We start from the raw sequence: 19,979 nt of genomic DNA on the forward strand, positions 1-19,979 counted from the left end.
ACTTAACATAAAGAAACATATTCCAACTCAAATGTCCAAAAAAAATCATCATTTTCATATTCATCATCATTTCCGCTCATTCTATCTTAAATTTAGCTACTAAAAAACTAAAATAAACAATATTTCATCAACTTAAAAATAATATGTAACAAAAAAAATAAACAAAAGACAATCACAAATGCAAAGCCAAGGACAATCACAAATGCGAATACAAAATTGATATCGCCCAATAAATTCCTAAGCGGTCACAGTAGTAATCGGGCTATGTCGTATCCACAGAGAGGTAGAATACAAAATTAAAAGAAAGATTAGTAAATTAAAAATAATAAACTTTGGAAAAATATAAATTTGAAAAAGAATATAAACATTAAATGAATAAAATCGAGGAATTAGAATCAGAAAGAAAGTATGGAATGCATAAGTTTCATTCATGCAAACATATATATATTTTAATAAAATTGATTCATTCTACTCAACTATAATTCTACACCATAAATTATAGTTGGAAAATATATATAATAAAGCTCACCTTAAAATATGTTCTTTAATTAAATTATACTAACTTCTAATTTTAAAAACCTATCATATTATATACCTTAGAGCGAAAAAATACCAATGGCAGAATGCAGTAAAAAGCATATAATATAACAAATATCCTAAATTACATAAGAAGAGCATGACTAGACTTATGTAAAAGACACTAATAAATTTAGAATAAAAATTAGAAGAAAATAAATTTAATTGTAACAAATATATAGAAATGAAGAACAAAATAAAGAATCAATATATTAAAAATATAATGTTAAACATAAACTCCACTCTAGCCTTTCCACAAGAGAATTTAGCCTAAAATAGGCATTGTTTTCACTCACAAAAATGTAAAAGAAAAATAGGAAAAATAAGTGTTTTTCTCTCCAATACTCTCTACTCTCACTTCACAATCTGATGATTTTTTCCCTGAATTTGGTCCTCTATTTATAGTGAAAAGAGGACCCAAAATGTGTAAAATCATGTACAATATAGTGGGAAAATGGCTCAAAAAGCTGATAAAAATGGGAAGTGGCTGCTGGTAAAGTGGGGGGCACGGAATGACGACAGGGACAGGTGGCGACTTCTGGTTGGCTCGTCAGGTGCGTGTGTCAAGCGCGTTAGTCGTGGTCGGGCACGTGGGGAACAGACTGGCGACGTGGCGTGCTCTAGTTGGCTCGGGTACTGGCGCGTCAGACAGCGTCAGCTGTCAGGTGGCAGGTGCACGGCTCGGTTCGGCTCGGCTGGCATGGCTTGCGGCTCGGCTGGCGTGGCTTGGCTGGCCGAATGGAGGGCTGCCAAGTGGCAGCGTGGGGAGCAGATTTTTCTTGGGTTTGGGCTCTATTTTGGGCCTAGTTTTGGGCCATTTCATCTTCAAAAATGCCATTTTCTTCATGATTTCTTCAATTTTAATTCTTTCTTTCTCCTTTCTTTTTCTTTGTGTCAAAAATATATTTTATTTCCTGAAAATTAAACACAAATTAAATTAAAATTAATATTTTCAAATATAAAATATATGACAATAAATCCATGAAAATATTAATTAAAACTTAATTAATTTTACACTTTAAGATTAATAAAATGATATTTTTTAGCACTAATCACAACCCCCAACCAACTTATTGCTAGTCTCTAGCAATTCAAGCGAAATGATAGATGTCAAGATGATATATTTCCGGTCAAAAATTATAAAAGAACTTAAGTATTAACACAAAATGTTAGTAACAAGTCAACAAGAGTTATCAAAATTACTTCGAATAAATCTAGAGTTGTGAGTGTGTGCACCAAACTTGAACCTTCTTACCGCAAACCATAGCACATAAAGCCTTTGAAATTATGCCAAGTAAAAGTCTCAACTCCATTGACCTCTCATGTAATTGAAAATATTTAAAGTTTAAGGGTTTCACTCATGGAGTTGGAAAAGAAGTAAGCACTCATCAAATGGGTATATATTTAGGACAAACTCTTAAATAATTGTTGAAACGAAGATAGGAAATAAACTATTTGGACAACCACCATAAAGAGTACCACAAAACCAGTTTTTCGAGATTTAAAGTTAAATAGACAATCTTTACATTTATTCTAAGAGCCATAAACACACATTTTTTTTTGGACACAAGAGACAACATAATTGAAAATGATAGAAATATTGCTCTTGTGTCTTTCTCCTTTTTTTTCTATATATATATATATATATATTTTTTTTTTCTTTTTTCTTTCTTCTTTTTCTTTTTTTTTTCATTTTCTTTTTCATGGACAACATAATAAAAGGCTCTCTAATAAATTTTTTCTATAGAAAATATTATCCCTAAAACATCATCCATTCATACCACAATACCTTGTCCAAATAATTATAACCATTTCTAAGAATCAATAAAAATTTAAAAGTTGTTTTCTCAAGTCTCACTTCTGATACAAAAGAATGAATTACTTAAACATGGAAAATTTCTAAGCAAATATGTGCTAACAACCATCTTACCACAACATTTGGCATGTGCATTAGGTAACTCTAGAGAAACTCTTAGTAATATAGATGTCAAAAATTGACTTAAAAGTAACATTTTGCAAGAATAAATAAGTAATTTTTAAAAAAAATTTGGCCATGAAAATATTAATATGACAAAAATCAACATGAACGTGCATGAATAAGCTCACCACCCCCAACCAAAATCTGACAGTGTCCTCAATGTCTCAAAAGATAATAAATGCAAAAGAGCAGGGAAAGAGAACACCTGGATAGCGAGCATCGAGTGATAGAGCAAATATTGATTCTCTAAAACATGAAAAACTGAAAACACAAAATGATAACAAATAAAATAAAATGACAAAAGGGAAATAAACAGAAAACAAACCTATGTACAAACAATTTGGAACACTACTCAGACTTGGTAAACCGGTTCCACGAGAGTGACTTCTTCAGGCTGGGTCACCCTCTCTATGTAGTGTTTCAGTCGTTGGCCATTTACTTTGAATTCTCTCCCATCAGTTGGGTCTATGACCTCAACATCACCGTTGGGAAAGACAAATTTCACAACATATGGGCCAGTCCACCTTGATCTCAGCTTGCCAGGGTGGATATGCAGACGAGAGTCATAAAGATGCACTCGTTGGTTTGGCTCAAATTCTTTTCTTAGGATCTACTTGTCATGGGTCACTTTCATTTTAGCCTTGTAAATCCTAGAGTTGTCATAAGCATCGTTCCTTAACTCTTCAATTTCTGACAACTGAAGTTTACGATTGAGTCCTGCAGCCTTAAGATCAAAATTTAGGCTTTTAACTGCCCAATAAGCTTTGTGTTCCAACTCAACAGGAAGGTGGCAGGCTTTACCATAGACTAGCCTATAAGGAGACATACCGAGTTGAGTTTTGTAAGCAGTGCGGTACGCCCAGAGAGCATCAAGAAGTCTTGAGGACCAATCTTTGCAGTCAGGATTAACCGTTTTTTCTAAGATTTGCTTAATTTCTCGATTGGCTAACTCAGCTTGGCCATTTGTCTATGGGTGATAAGGCAATGCAACCTTATGAATTACACCATATTTTTTCATTAAGGTCTCAAAAGAATAGTTGCAAAACTGGGTGCCTTAATCACTTATGATTGTGCGAGGTGTGCCAAACCTAGATAACACATTTTCCTTTAAGAATTTCACAACAGTTGTGTTATCATTATTTCGACAAGGCACAGCTTCCACCCATTTTGAGACATGGTCTATGGCGAGGAGAATGTAAAGGTAGCCAGAAGAAGGTGGAAATGGTCCCATAAAGTCTATCCCCCAACAATTGAATATTTCTATTACAAGAATTGGGTTTAATGGTATCATATGTCGTCGGGACAGGGCACCTAATTTCTGACACCTTTCACATGATCGACAGAAATTGTTAGTGTCTTTGAACAAAGTGGGCCAATAAAGACCACACTGTAAGATTTTTGCAGCAGTCTTTTTCATAGAAAAATGACCACCACAAGCTTCAGTATGACAAAAGTTCAGAACACTAAAAATTTCATCATCTGGAATGCAACGTCTCATAATTTGGTCGGGGCAATACTTGAAAAGATATGGGTCGTCCCAATAAAAGTTACGAACCTCGACCAAAAATTTACGTTTATCTTGTGCACTCCATGCAGTTGGAAGTTCGCCAGTCACTAAGTAATTGACGATATGAGTGTACCATGGAAACTTAGTGACCGCGAAGATATGTTCATCACGGAAGTCATCTCGAATGGCTGGGCCATCAGCGGAATAAGAAAATTCAAGACGAGAAAAGTGGTCCGCTACCATGTTTTCAACTCCTTTCTTGTCTTTTATGGTCAGATCAAATTCCTGTAACAGAAGGATCCACCTAATTAAATGTGCCTTAGCATCCTTTTTAGAAAGGAGGTATTTTAAGGCGGAATGGTCCGTAAAGACTGTGATAGGTGAACCAATCAGGTAGGAACGAAACTTGTCAGGTGCGAATACTACAGCAAGTAACTCTTTTTCAGTGGTAGAATAGTTCATTTGAGCACTGTTAAGAGTTTTACTTGCGTAGTAAACAACGAAGGGCTTCCCTTCCCTTCTTTGACCTAAGACAGCCCCTATAGCATAATTGCTAGCATCACACATGAATTCGAACGGTAAGTTCCAATCTGGTGGCTGAATGATAGGGGCGAAAGTGAGTTTTGCAACGAGTGTTCGGAAAGATTCCTCACACTCAGGTGTCCAACTGAACACAACATCTTTTGCTAGGAGGTTTGATAAAGGGCGAGCAATTGTCGAAAATTTTTGTATGAACCTCCTATAGAATCCTGCATGCCCAAGAAAAGACTGAATGTCTTTAACAGTCTTGGGGGTGGGCAGCTTTGATATGAGTTCAATCTTTGATTGATCAACCTCAATTCCTCATTCCGACACGACATGGCCCAAGACTATGCCTGATGGTACCATGAAATGACACTTTTCCCAGTTGAGTACCAAGCCTTTCTCTTTGCAACGTTTAAGCACAAACTCTAAATTGAGAAGGCTTGATTCAAAGGAATCTCCAAAGACTGTCAAATCATCCATGAATACTTCCATACATTTCTCGATCATATCACTAAATATGCTCATCATGCATCGCTGGAAAGTGGCTTGAGCATTGCACAGGCCAAATGGCATACGCCGGAAGGCAAAATTACCAAAAGGACAAGTGAATGTGGTCTTATCCTGATCTTCTAAGGCAATCTCAATTTGGTAATACCCTGAATAACCATCGAGAAAACTATAGAAAGGAAGACCTGCCACACGTTCCAATATTTGATCGATGAATGGAAGTGGAAAATGGTCTTTGCGGGTGGCTGCATTTAACTTTCTATAATAAATGCACATGCGCCACCCAGTTGTGACCTAGGTAGGAACAAGTTCCCCTTTTTCATTTTGTACCACTATTACCCCAGATTTCTTGGGAACAACCTGAGTTGGGCTGACCCATTTACTGTCAGCAACAGGATAGATTATGCCAAAATCCAAAAGTTTCAAGACTTCAGTCTTAACTACTTCCTTCATCGTTGGGTTCAATCTTCTTTGAGGGTCACGACGTGGTATAGCCCCATCTTCCAATTGAATGTGATGGGAGCAAATTAATGGACTAATACCTTTGATGTCAGCTATCGTCCATCCTAATGCACGTCTTTGTTCTTGCAACTCATTGATGAGTTGGCGCTCTTGTGTGGCAGTGATCTTGGAGGATATTATGACAGGAAAAGTGTTGTCAGCTCCCAGGAAAACATGCTTTGGGCCAACTTTGGTTTAGGAGCTTGTTCAATGGATGGTTTTGGTGTTTCTCGATCTTGAGGGAGTTCCTCAAAGATTGGATTCCAAAACATGGTTCTTCTAGCCTGTGAGTGTTTGATGATTTTAGGGTTGATTACAGACTCATCGGGCTCAGAACTTTTTGAAATTTGGAAGAGGTTATTAAAATGATTAGATGTGTATTTTGATTTGACCTCTTCCGAAATAAGTGTATCGATCAGATAGGATTGGAAACACTCATCGTTGTCAGGTGGTTGTTTGCCGATGTGGAAAACATTCACTTCTAGAGTCATGTTCCCGAAAGAGATTTTCATGAGACCATTCCTACAGTTAATGAGTGCATTAGATGTTGCAAGGAAAGGCCTACCAAGAATGATGGGAATTTTGGACTCTATACTCACTTCAGATTGAGTGTCCAAGATGAGAAAATCAACAGGGTAATAGAATTTTTCAATTTGAATCAGAACGTCTTCTACTATTCCCCGAGGTTTCTTAACTGGTTGATCAGCCAATTGTAGCACCACAGATGTGGGCTTGAGTTCTCCTAGACCTAATTGCAAGTATATTGAATATGGCATGAGATTTACACTTGCTCCTAAGTCTAGAAGTGCTTGACCAAATTCCTGTTCCCCAATTTGACATGAGATGGTGGGACAACCAGGATCTTTGTACTTAGGCGGTGTTTTGCAGTCAATTACCGTGCTAGTTTTTTCTGCCAAGAATGCAATTTTCTTGACATGGTGCTTTCTTTTAACGGTGCATAAATCCTTGATAACCTTGGCATAAGCTGGCACTTGTTTGATCACATGCAGCAATGGCAAGTTGATCTTCACTTGTGTTAAAAGGTCTAGGATTTCACCATGATTTTCCAGTACCTTTCCAGTGGATTTCAAAGCTTGAGGAAAGGGTGCCTTTACTGGAATGCTTATTGGCACATCATCATCTGGAGTTGGCATTGACGTACTCATTGTCTTAGTTAACGGTGAAACCGTACTTTGACCACTTCGAGTAGTGATGGCATTAACCTCTTTGAAATTTTTATCTGCAGAGGAGGAGGTTTGTTCCATGTGTTGCCCTTTTTGATGGATTAGAGGTTGAGCAGGAAGTCTCCCATGCTCTTGAATCGCCAAAGTAGTGTTTAGCTTTGTCATTTGGATTTTCATGTCCTTCATTTCATCTACCAGTTGTGTGAAACAAGATTTGAGCTCTTGAGTTGAGGCTATCTGAGTTTGCGCAAGCATTTGCAAAGTATTCTCAAGAGAATTACTTGACTGCATGTTATTTGAGGAGTGTTGTATGATTTAGGTGGTTGTTGCTGCTCAGGCCTCCATTGGCTTCCAGATGCTTGGTTCGAATCCTTCCAGCTGAAATTTGGATGGTTGCGCCAACCAAGATTGTAAGTGTTTGAGAAAGGGTTATAAGGCTTCTTGTAATCCCCTAAAGCATTGTTGTGTTCCTCATTTCCTCCTCTTAGCTCACCAAGAGTTGGGCACTCTTGCAGTTGATGTTCCGTCCCTCCACAGATGAAGCATGGATCTCGTGTCTCGACCTTTGCAGCCATGTGGATTCCTCTACCTTCTTGAGATTTGAAAGCCTAGAATTGTTGTCTTAATGATTCAATTTGGCTTTTGACGTTGCCATCTTCCCTTAATTGGTAGATTCCAGTTGATCGTGGCTTGTCCATAGGACTCGGTCCATTCCATGTGTAGGACTTTTCAGCAAGATCGTCGAGGTACTCGAAAGCTTCATCGGAATCTTTTTGAAGGAATTCGCCATTGCACATCATTTGTACGAATTATCTTTGTCCGGTTGTGAGACCGTCATAGAAATAGCTGATCAGACGCCATCTTTCGTATCCATGATGTGAGCATTGATTTATCAAATCTCTAAACCTCTCCCAGACCTGATGGAAAGTTTCATGGTCTTTCTGGATGAAGGTAGAGATTTGCCTCTTAAGGCTGCTAGTCTTATGGGGCGGGAAATATTTGGCAAAGAATGATTTTGTCATTTCGTCCCATGTTCCGATAGATCTAGGCCTTAAGGAATACAACCAACTTTTTGCTTTGTCTTTGAGTGAGAAAGGAAAGAATTTCAATCTCACAATGTTAGTGACATCAGCTCGGTTGTTGAATGTAGCCACCACCTCTTCGAATTCCCAAATATGCACGTACAGACTCTTATTTTCCAACCCATGGAAGGTTGGTAACTGGTAAATCATGCCGGGTTTGAAATCGAAATTTGGCATATTGTTGGGATACATTATGCATGAAGGTGTGGCTATACGCGTAGGATGTAAATATTCCTGTAGCGTTCTTGGTTGGACTTCATCTTGATGAGCCATCGTGGGTGGTTCGGGAAGTCTCGGTGAATCGGGAGTGTTTGAACGAATGGAAGAAAACGACGAACTAGGAGAGTTGTCTAAAGTTTCTACTTGTTGTCTCACAAATCTCCCTAGTGCGTCTCTATTTCATGGCATAAATATATATATATTTTTATTTTGTAAGTATTATAAGCGCAAATGTATAATAATGTAATAAGTATACACCAAAAATGTTCCCAGGCCAATTGGAAAGGCTGCCAAGGTACCACTTTAGGCCCAAGAGCTTTTCTAGAACTCCCCAAGGTTCTTAGAAAAGATTGGAGGGTAACGCTAACACAAGCCTTATTTAAGAACCAATTTTTCTAAGACAGAACAAGTTTGGTTTTTACTAATTTCCAAAATTACACAAATGTTCTCAATACTTTGTTTGATTTTTTTTTTAAATTTTATGATTTAAAATTTTATGCTTTTTTCGGAAAAAAAACCTAAATCTAGAAAATGAAATTCTAAACCTAAAAATAAAAATAAAAAATTGAATAAATAAAAAAATAAAAATTACTAAGGAAAAATAAAATAAAAGATAAATTAAAAATTATATTACTTTTTTTTTATATAGAAAGAAAAAAAAATTAATTTACTATGCAAACCTTTAATTGTAGAATTATCTCCCCGACAACGGCGCTAAAAATTGATATCGCCTAATAAATTCCTAAGCGGTCGCAGTAGTAATCGGGCTATGTCGTATCCATAGAGAGGTAGAATAAAAAATTAAAAGAAAGATTAGTAAATTAAAAATAATAAACTTTGGAAAAATGTAAATTTGAAAAAGAATATAAACATTAAATGAATAAAATCGAGGAATTAGAATCAGAAAGAAAGTATGGAAGGCATAAGTTTCATTCATGCAAACATATATATATTTTAATAAAATTGATTCATTCTACTCAACTATAATTCTACACCATTAATTATAGTTGGAAAATATATATAATAAAGCTCACCTTAAAATATGTTCTTTAATTAAATTATACTAACTTCTAATTTTAAAAACTTGGCCGTGGTGGTCAAGCGGCCGCACATGTACACATCACCACCTAAGCTCTCCACTTAAGGTTGGGTGAGCTTTTCTTTCCCTTTACATGCACCACATAGCACCCATGCGCCAAGGCCCAGCAAGAAAACACAATAAAGCATGATATAATATCATCAATGATCATAATAATCATTCAGGACCATCAGTCCAAACAAATAGGTGACAATCGCAAAAGTCACTAAATTGGGTCTAGCTCCCTTTATCCTTGTGACGATAGGGTCTCTAGGGCTTAATAGATAAGTGAACTTTTATTAGTTCGAGCACGATAGGTGCATGGTGACTAGTCACCAACATAACCTTCCTCATGACCTTAGAGTCATAACCCTGGAATAGTGTTCCCTAGCCATGTGACAAACAGTCACCTGGGCCATAGGCCATGGCTCTAGTAACTAGTCTTAGACTAGACAAGCGCTTATAAGTTCATCGACCTCAGGTTCGGTCCAACGTTAATGCCTTAGAGCCATTCAACACTGATATCGATTAGATCTAATCTTCATTTGGCCTTGCGTTCATGACACTATGCCATTTCTGACTCTTGGGTCAGTGTCCCTGACTAGTCAGTACATATACAGGTAAACAACATTCGCTAGCATTTAATAGGCAATCCATGTCCACATTTATCAATCAACATGCCTCAATAACAAACACGCATGTCATACATACACAGGGTGCAGTTTTCTTACCTTAGGTTCGAGCGAGAATTAATAATAAGAACGACTCCTGAGAACAATCGACCTTTTGGTCCCTTAGCGGTTACCTGGTCATAACCAATTATGGGATTCCATTAATAAAATGAATAACAAAGGGTTCCCAAACCAAAACCTAGCCTCCGAGACATCGAATACTACTAAACCGAGTAGTAGGATCGACCCCGAGGCCTAAGGCTAGCATCCCCGAGCCAAAAACCCATTTCTGGCCAAAATGCCACTAAGGGCCACAGCCCTCCTTGGCCATGGCGTGGCCCACCCCTCAAATAGAGGCGGCCTCCTTCAGCACCCTTCAAGGGTCGCGGCCCTCCGTGGCCATGCCGCGGCCCAACCCCCAGTTCAGCCAATACCCTGGTTTTTTCTTCCCTTGTGATTTCCCTTGGAGGCAACCTTTCAAAACAAGTTCAAACACCACTCAAACATCCAATACAACCCCTAAACTTGATCTATAACACTCCCTCATCAATACCCAAGTTAAACCCCAACCAAAACTTCCATTAATTCCAACTATCCACAAAGAAATCATAAGCTGAAAACTAAAACCAAAACAGAGCATACCAGAAAACTAATGGCTGAAAACTTACCTCAAACTCAGGTTGTGATGCTCTTCAATGGTGGAACACTCTCCCAAACTCCCAAGGTCTACTTCCCAAGATAGAATCCTCAACAAGATCACAAAAATCACAAAGAAGATGAAGGAGGAGGAAGGTACGGGTAAGCTTCAAGACTTGCTCTATTTTCTCTCTGTTTCACAGCCTAAAGGGTTTATATCTATCCTAGGGGTAAAAAGACCATTATACCCCTAGGTCAATTAAGGGTTTCTAAAGTCTCCCAAGGGCAAATTTGTCCTTTCCAACCTATCTCATTAATCATAATTAACGTTCTCCAATTCCCGCTATTCTCGATAATCACAAACACCAATAATTTATATCCCATTACCATTTAATTCCCGAGAACGCTCTAATCATTAAAATCACCCCGAGACTCATCCCGAGCCCTGAACTTAAACCTATTATGACTAGACTTCTAATCAATAATCCAAGATCGTCTCATGCCGAATAGCTTGAACAAGCCCACATTATAATGTGGTCTCAACAACATATCATCGACATGCATACAAATATACAATTATACCCTCAACGGGCCAAATTATCATCACACCCGTGTAATTAAAATGTGGACCCACATGCATGCATTTAACATCATATTATAATATAATTCACATATACATGCATATATTCATTTAATGGCATAATTAAACAAGTATGGCCCTCCCGGCCTACTAATCCCGCCATTAAACCTCATCGGAGAATTCAGAGCATTACAACTATCCCCTCCTTACAGAAATTTCGTCCTCGAAATTTACCTGAACATCTCGGGATACTGACTCCGCATATCTGATTCCAGCTCCCAGGTTGCTTCCTCGACCTTGTTGTTCCTCCACAATACCTTAACCAAAGGTATCGTCTTATTCCTGAGGACCTTGTCTTTTCTGTCGAGTATCTGAACTGGCTGCTCCTCAAAGGAGAGATCTGACTCAAGCTCCAAATCTTCATAGCTCAAAATATGGCTCACATCAGATACATACCTCCGAAGAGCTGAAACACGAAATACATTATGCATAGCTGACAACGCCGGAGGCAAAGCCAATCTGTAAGCCACCTGACCAATCCTCTCTAGGATCTCAAATGGACCTACAAATCTAGGACTCAGCTTTCCTTTCTTCCCAAACCTTCTCACCCCTTTCCAAGGCGAGACTCTAAGGAAAACATAGTCTCCCACTTGGAACTTCATGTTCCTGCACTTGGGATCTGCATAGCTCTTCTGTCTACTCTGAGAAGCGAGCATCCGGGCTCTAATCTTTTCAATGGCCTCACTGGTCCTCTGAATTGCCTCAGGACCTAAGTATCTCCTTTCACCTGTCTCATCCCAATGAATGGGAGATCTGCACTTCCTACCATACAGCATCTCATAAGGTGCAACTCCAATGGTAGACTGATAACTGTTATTGTAGGAGAACTCTATCAAAGGCAGATACTTACTCCAAGATCCACCAAAGTCCAGCACACATACTCTCAGCATGTCTTCCAGAATCTGGATCGTCCTCTCAGATTGCCCATCTGTCTGAGGATGATAAGCTGTACTGCACTTCAGTTGTGTCCCCATGGCCTTCTGTAAACTCCCCCAAAACTTGGAAGTAAAAGTAGGGTCCTGATCTGACATGATCGACCTAGGTGCTCCATGGAGGCGCACGATCTCCCTCACATAGAGATCTGCATACTGGTCAACTGTATAAGTAGTCCTCACTGGCAAGAAGTGAGCTGACTTGGTGTAGCGATCCACTATCACCCAAATAGAATCATGTTGACCAACATTTATGGGTAAGCCCACCACAAAATCCATTGTGATATCTTCCCATTTCCATTCTGGGATATCCAGAGGCTGCAATAACCCTACTGGCCTCTTATGCTCAGCCTTGACCTGTTGACATGTCAAGCACTTAGCCACATACTCTACAACATCTCTCTTCATCCCCAGCCACCAATACAACGATCTCATATCCTGGTACATCTTCGTGGTGCCTGGATGCAAAGAGTAAGGTGTAGTATGAGATTCATCCAGAATCTCTCGCCTCAAAGCAGTGTCTAGCGGAACACATATCCGCCCCTTGTATCTCAGCAAGCCTAACTCAGACAATGTATAATCTATGGATGCTCCACCCAGGACATCCTCTCTGATCTTGAACAGCTGTGGATCACTCGGCTGACCTTCCTTGATCCTCTCCAACAGCATAGACTGTAGTGTAATATTAGCCAACTGTCCCACCAGCAACTCTATACCAGCTCTAGTCATATCATCTGCTGACTCTATGGCTATCAGCCTCATACCCCTATAATTAAAATGTAGACCCACATGCATGCATTTAACATCATATTATAATATAATTCACATATACATGCATATATTCATTTAATGGCATAATTAAACAAGTATGGCCCTCCTGGCCTACTAATCCTGCCATTAATCCTCATCGGAGAATTCGGGGCATTACAACCCCTCATTGTATTTTATCCTTAAAACACTTAGTTCCTTGTAAATGATATTTTAGTAAACTAATTTAATTATTGAAATGAGATTTCTATCATTTAACACCTTGAACCAAACTAAAAGGAGACCATCATTTCAGTTCTTAATTAGAAGCTATAGATGTTCATATCTATGATTAACACTCCCACTCAATTATACTACCGAGTTCCCAAGATGTAAGTATGGGCTAGTCCGTAGGGTAAGCTGCTAACGAACAAGTCAAAGAACTTAAATAATACAATCAGTTAGAATACTAACCACTTAGAATTGAGATTGAATTGACCTATGATCAACTATATGATATGACTAGAATAGATAATAACGGTATGTTTACTTATCTTATCCACTGTCAAAATCAGTCTTGTCCGATGTAACAAATACATCCGATCTTATCTACTTTGGTAATGTTATGGAAAGAACATAACACCACAATGTGTAAGTAGATGATATCGTAGATTGGCAAGGCAGTGTAAATCCTGTGCACTGACTAATCTTAGGACTAACTTATTTTGAACATATAATCATATTTATATTCCATTGTGATTACGTCACTATAAATACGATTAGATATATGCTCGGGATTTAATAGAAGTTTATATTAAACAAATAATCATGAAAAAAAACATGTGAGCAAAATGATTGACCAAGTCAAAAAATGATTTCTATTCTTTAATTGATAATAAATGAGATTACAAAGAAATTGGGTTTCAGTTGGGGCATAAAACCCCAACAAACTCCAACTTGCACTAATCGAACCTAATGCCTTAATTCTACTAATCCCATTTCCTTGATATGCTTATCAAATGTAGCTTCTGGTTGTGTCTTTGTAAAAAGATCTGCAAGATTGTCTTCAGATGCAACTTAAATACTTAAGGATATTCTTAACTGTTATGCAATGTTCCGTTCCTGGGTTTGAGTGATACCTGCTCACTACTCCCATTGTATATCAGATATTTGGTCTAGTACACAACATAGCATACATCAGACTTCCAACTGAAAATGCATAAGGAACTTTTCTCATTGCATCTTCCTCTTCGGGAGTCTGGGGCGACTGCTTCTTTGAAAGATGAATTCCATGGCGGGATGGTAGACGCCCTTTCTTGGAATTTGTCGTTGAGAAATGTTCAAGCACTTTATCTATGTAAGCTGCTTGAAATAGAGCTAAGAGTTTGTTCTTTCTATCCTTGATGATTTGGATACCTAGAACATAACTTACTTCACCCAAATCCTTCATCTGGAATTGAGTGCTCAGACAATTCTTCACATTTAATAATTTCTTAACATTGTTTCCAATGAGTAAGATATCATCTACATAAAGAACCAAGAATACCACTATTTGAGTTTCCTTCTGTTGGTAAACATAGGGCTCATCAATATTTTGTTCAAAGCCATAGGTTTTGATTATTTCATCAAACCTAAGATTCCAGGAATGACAAGCTTGCTTAAGTCTATAATGGACCTATTCAACTTGCAAACTTTTCCTTCATGTCCGGCTACTTTAAATCCTTCTAGTTAATCCATATAAATGACTTCGTCAAGCTTTCCATTAAGAAAAGTTGTCTTGATCTCCATTTGTCAGATCTCATAGTCGAGAGCGACTGCTGGATAGGAGGATGCGAATGGACTTGAGCATGGCTACCGGACTAAAAGTTTCCTCATAGTCCACGCCTTCTCTTTAGGTATAACCTTTTGCCACTAATCGAGCTTTATAAGTCTCGATATTTCCATCAACACCTCATTTCTTCTTGTACATCCATCTGCACCAATGGCCCTAAAGTCACTAGGTGTTGCCACAAGATCCCAGACGGAATTTGAGTACATGGACTACATCTCCTATTTCATGGCTTCGAGCCATAGTTCCTTTTCATGGCTAGCCATTGCCTGTTTGAAAGACAATGGATCATCATCACTAGTGTCACCAACTATCATATTGGTTTCACCATCCAAACCATAGCGAACTGGGTTCCTCGAAACCCTCCCACTACGACGAGGCTCTGTGACTGTTTGCTCAGGAACAATATTACTTTCTTCATTTAAGTCGACTTGCGTCATTTGGACATGAAGAGTGGGAATTTCATCATCAACTCGCATTGATGATGATGGAACATTGGTTGGAGTCAATTCTTGAACCATCTCCTCTAAAACTACTTTGCTGCGTGGTTTGAAGTTTTGGACATGGTCATTTTCCAGAAAAGTAGCATTCGTAGAAGTAAACTCTTTCTTTTCTGAATGACTATAGAAAAATTCCACCCCGAGTCCCTTTAGTATAGCTAACAAACATGCAAACTTCAGTTTGCGGTTCTAGCTTTCCTTCCTTTTTCCTCAGGACGTGGGTGGGACACCTCAGATTCTATAATGGTGTAAACTACGTTCACGACCATTCCAGTGTTTTAAAGGTGTTTTGGGGATTGATTTAGATGGCACGACCTTGAGAATGTCGTTCACGGCTTCAATTGCATGTTCCCAGAATGAAGTTGGTAGAGTTGAGTAACTAAGCATGCATTTAACCATTTCCAATAAAGTTCTGTTCCGGCGTTTCGCTACACCATTTTGTTGCAGAGAACCTGGGGTAGTAAGTTGTGATAAAATCCCAAGTTCACTTAAATGATCTTGAAACTGCATATCCAAATATTCTCCACCCATATCAAATCGCAAGATCTTTAACATTTTACCTAATTGGTTCTGAGCCATCGCTAGGAATTCCTGAAACTTTGAAAATGTTTTTTATTTCTGATGCATTTGGTAAAGACATGAGTATCTAGATTAATTGTCATTGAAAGTGACGAAATACTCAAAACCACCCCTAGTTTGTACATTCAAAGGTCCACAAACATCTGAATGCACAAGTCCAAGTGGTTCCTTGGCCCTATCACCCTTTGCAGAGAATGGACGCTTGGTGAGTTTGCCTTTTAGACAAGATTCACAGACAAGTAATTAACCTAAGGTGAGTTCCCTCAAAGGCTCGTCCTTTGTAAGTCTTTGAATCCTATCATAGCCAATGTGACCTAGTCTCAAATGCCATAAATTCGTCATATTATCATTATTAGTCTTTTGACATTTATTGGTCCTAAGATTAGCTACTTTGAATAAATCATTGTTAAGAGCGAGGGGTTCACTAGGTCACAGAATATAAAGCCCATTTTCAAACATGCAATACACAATATTGATCCATGGAAAGAAATAGATATATTAGAACTTGTGAAAGTCATAATAAATTGTTCTAATTGCAACATGGAAACTAAAATTAAATTTCTACTAAAATCCAGAATAAAAAATACATCAGTTTAAATTAAGTATTTATTTCTGAACTTCAGATGAGCACTTCCTCTAACTTGGACCGCAACGAACACTCCGTTCCCAACTCTAAGCTTTAAGCCCCCTTTGTCCACTTCCTCCCACGATTCAAGAAGCTATAAAGAGTTACAAACATGGTTAGTAGATCCAGAATCAATAATCCAAACAGATTTATCATTCTCTAAAACACATGTTTCCAAGATAAATGAACTATAATCATTACCTTTGTTTTTCACTGCTAGAAACTTGGGGCAATCTCATTTCCAATGCCCCTTCTCTTTGCAGTGAAAACTCTTACCTTTACCTTTCTAGTTTTTATTATTCTTCCCCTTAGGTTTCTATGCACTTGGTTTTGCACTCGTCTTTGTAGCCTTTGCAGGCTTTGGGTTTTTGTTTTTTCCACCTTTCCTCTTCTTTCCAACTTTCGAAGACGAAGCTAGGTTAGCTTCAGCCTTAGCTGGACCAACAGCAACAGCAGCAGTCTTATTTTCTCCTGCTTTACTAGGTCTAGCCACGATAGGCTCAATAATCTGAAGCTCCTCGATGAGTTGCATCAGACCATAGTTGAGTTCATCACGAACGTACAGACACGGTGCCATCCGAGAATTTACGGCGCCATCACGAACGTGCAGAGACAGTGCTATCCAAGCATTTACGGTGCCATCAAGAGCATTGACTGTGCCATCACAAATGTTCAGAAACGGTGTTCGTTCTGCGGATTCCTCAATCATGACGAACTCAGAGTTGTCACCAATCAACTCTATGTTGATATTCTGCTTCCAATTGAGGAAGTTTTCTCCAGTGAGTTTCTCCATCGAATGTTGAGAAAGGATGGGAGTAGACACAGACACTACTTAACTTAAAACTAGAAATTATCAATAAAATAGAAATCAATCACTTTTGCCCAATAAAACTTCTATTCACTCTAATTTCAAGAAATAGCACAACATATATCAAAAATATGTAAGATATGAGAAAAAATACCAAAAACAATCATATCTCTATTTCTTTAGGTTTTTAACTAATATATGATATCATTGTCCTGGTTGGCGAGAGTCAAAAATACCACTAGTTAAATGGAGTTGTAAACTCATTTAATAATGGACACCATTATTAACAACCTACTATTCGATCAAAATAAGAAAACAAAATCTCTTATTTTATAAGCTAGACCCACGGTTTTGATAATCATAGATTTAGTCCCAGTAGTCACTGTTGGGGTGAGTCTAGTAGAATTTTGACCTATAATTATCTATCTTTCGAAATTTAACCTTGTCAAAATAACTAATGAACACATTCCATAGGGGGATGAATAAAAGTGTCTCGAGGCCCCATTAAGCTATTGACTATGTTAAACCAACGGTGGAGATTGAGTAAAAATTCTTAAAATAAGCTCATTATAAAATTAAAAAAATTATATTTTTATTATTAATTTTCGAAAATTAATGACTGGTTCTCCAAAATATTGTAAGATTAGAATTTTTAAAAACCAAAGTCCTATAATTTCCTATTAATTCTAAAGTGTCACATTGAAACAAATTCAATTAATTTAGAATTAATTTGTTGCTAATAAATATTTAGGTTTAACTAATATAATGAACCTATACAATTAAGTCCAACTCAGGTAAATGGGCCTTAACAATTGGGCTTGTATGGAGGAGGGTTGGGTCCAGTGTGTCGTTTCCACTACAAAGGCCCCCAATCTTCCATACAAGATCCAAAAGACAGGAATTTAAATCTTCGTTTTATTAATTGTTATTAATTGATTTGACCTACTATACTCATGCAAAGCAAATGGGCCTTTACAAGTGGAATCACCCACAAGAGAGGAATTTAAACTTTACATTTTATAATGGGCCCAAATAAAACTTATCATTTTATGAATATTTTATTTGGGAAAAATCATATATCTAGCAAACATATAGGCCACTATATGCATCTAAGCCCAATTGCAAAAATATCATATATAGTGCAAATAGACATGTTATAATTGGATGGGCCTAATCATGTTACTATATGAGCAATTCTATGAATTTATGCAAAAATACCACAATTTATTTTATTTGCAAAAATTCCACAATTAATTATCTAGAATTTATCAAAAAATTCGAATTAATTAATTGTTTACAAAAAATTTATTAACAATTGCCAAAAGTTCATTTAAATTCCATTTATCAACAATCATCTTGGTTTAAGTTAATTTGAAAAATATTAATTTAATATAAATAGGATTTATCAACAATTAACCAAAGTTAATTTAAATCCCATTAAAAAAATATTTTGATAATTGGTTGAAAAAAATTATATTTTTCAAAATTTAACCAATTTTAAATTTTAAAATCAATATCTTAACTGTTTTTCAAAAATATTTTGTGTTGTTACAACTATAAGCAAATATTTTAACAATTTTAAAAAATATATATTAATAGTTATAACAACCCTAAAATATCTTAAAACAGTTAAACAAATTCAAATATCCATGAAAATATCTAACTAACAAATTTCAAATAATTTAAATATTAAAAACTATAGAACAAACATATGTTTATATTTTCAAATAAAAATTTAATAAAATATCAAGAATTTAAAAGAAAATATCTTAAATATCTGATATCTTAATTCGAATATTTTAATATATTAAAAGATTTAAAAGTAAGTTGTTAGTCTATTTTTAAATTTGAATTTGAATCTTTGTAGAAAATATCTAATTATTTAAATCTCAACTAACAAAAATATCTTATTTTTAAATGCAAAAACAAATCTCTAATTTTGGCTTTGATTATAAATAATTAATTTTCACAATTTTAATTTCTTTAATTTAACAAAAAATAAAAAATTCTAGATGAATTGTACCCGTTTCGGGTACTGTTCACCGAATGGCCTGGCTGCAAGGGGAGCACGCGTGAGGGTGCACTGGCGGCCGAGGAGGTGCGCGCGCAGGTGAGGAGACGCGGGCGTGTGCGCACTGGGCGTGCGCATGGCAGCCAGAGGAAAAATTTTATAAAAAAAAATTGAGCAATTTTTCAAACCGAAAACGCTTTGTAATTAATTTTTTAACATGTTTTACACAAAATGAAACATTTATAAAACTTAATGGCATAGAAAACACAACAAAATAACCTAAAAATTGTTAATAATCACATAAAATCAATATGCTTCATAAAAACATGAAAGTCCATCCAATTATTCAAACACATCAAATAATCCAATTTTTAACATGTTCATGCATGAAAATAAAGATTACCAAAGGCTCAGAGGCCAATTGTAAGGAAAACTTATACAATGTCTTTATTTATTTTCATGTAGATTTAATACTAAACAAATTAATATGAGATAACCTAGAACATGTTTCTAAAATTGAATATAAAGAGAAACAATGATAAGAATACTTACATTATACACAGCGGAATGAATGAGTCATTCCTTCAGTTTCTCTAACCCTTGTATCCTTTCTGTCGCAGTGTATTATCAAGAAACTGATTCGATCTTCTATTATCTTCATAGTCTTCCAAAGTATCCTTGGAATCACCTAGACTAGAGTGGGAAATTCTCAACACATGAGATAGATACTGAGAGAAGAAGAGAAAAGAATAATAAGAGGTTAGAAAAGTACTTATGTTTAGAGAGGATCTAAAACTATCAGAAAACCAGTGATTAAACTTATGTCTGTCATCTTGTGACTTATG

General features: G+C 36.8%; 1 non-coding gene across 1 annotated transcript; it reads left to right on the forward strand.

Annotated features, from left to right (window-relative positions):
- Positions 1-7,645: 7,645 nt before the first annotated feature.
- LOC133813562 (small nucleolar RNA R71) lies at positions 7,646-7,752 on the forward strand. Its single transcript, XR_009884572.1, has one exon. It is a non-coding gene; the product is annotated as a small nucleolar RNA R71 (small nucleolar RNA).
- The last annotated feature ends 12,227 nt before the right edge of the window (positions 7,753-19,979 follow it).

Source organism: Humulus lupulus, chromosome 1 (genome assembly GCF_963169125.1).
Source record: "Humulus lupulus chromosome 1, drHumLupu1.1, whole genome shotgun sequence".
Lineage (NCBI taxonomy): Eukaryota > Viridiplantae > Streptophyta > Magnoliopsida > Rosales > Cannabaceae > Humulus > Humulus lupulus.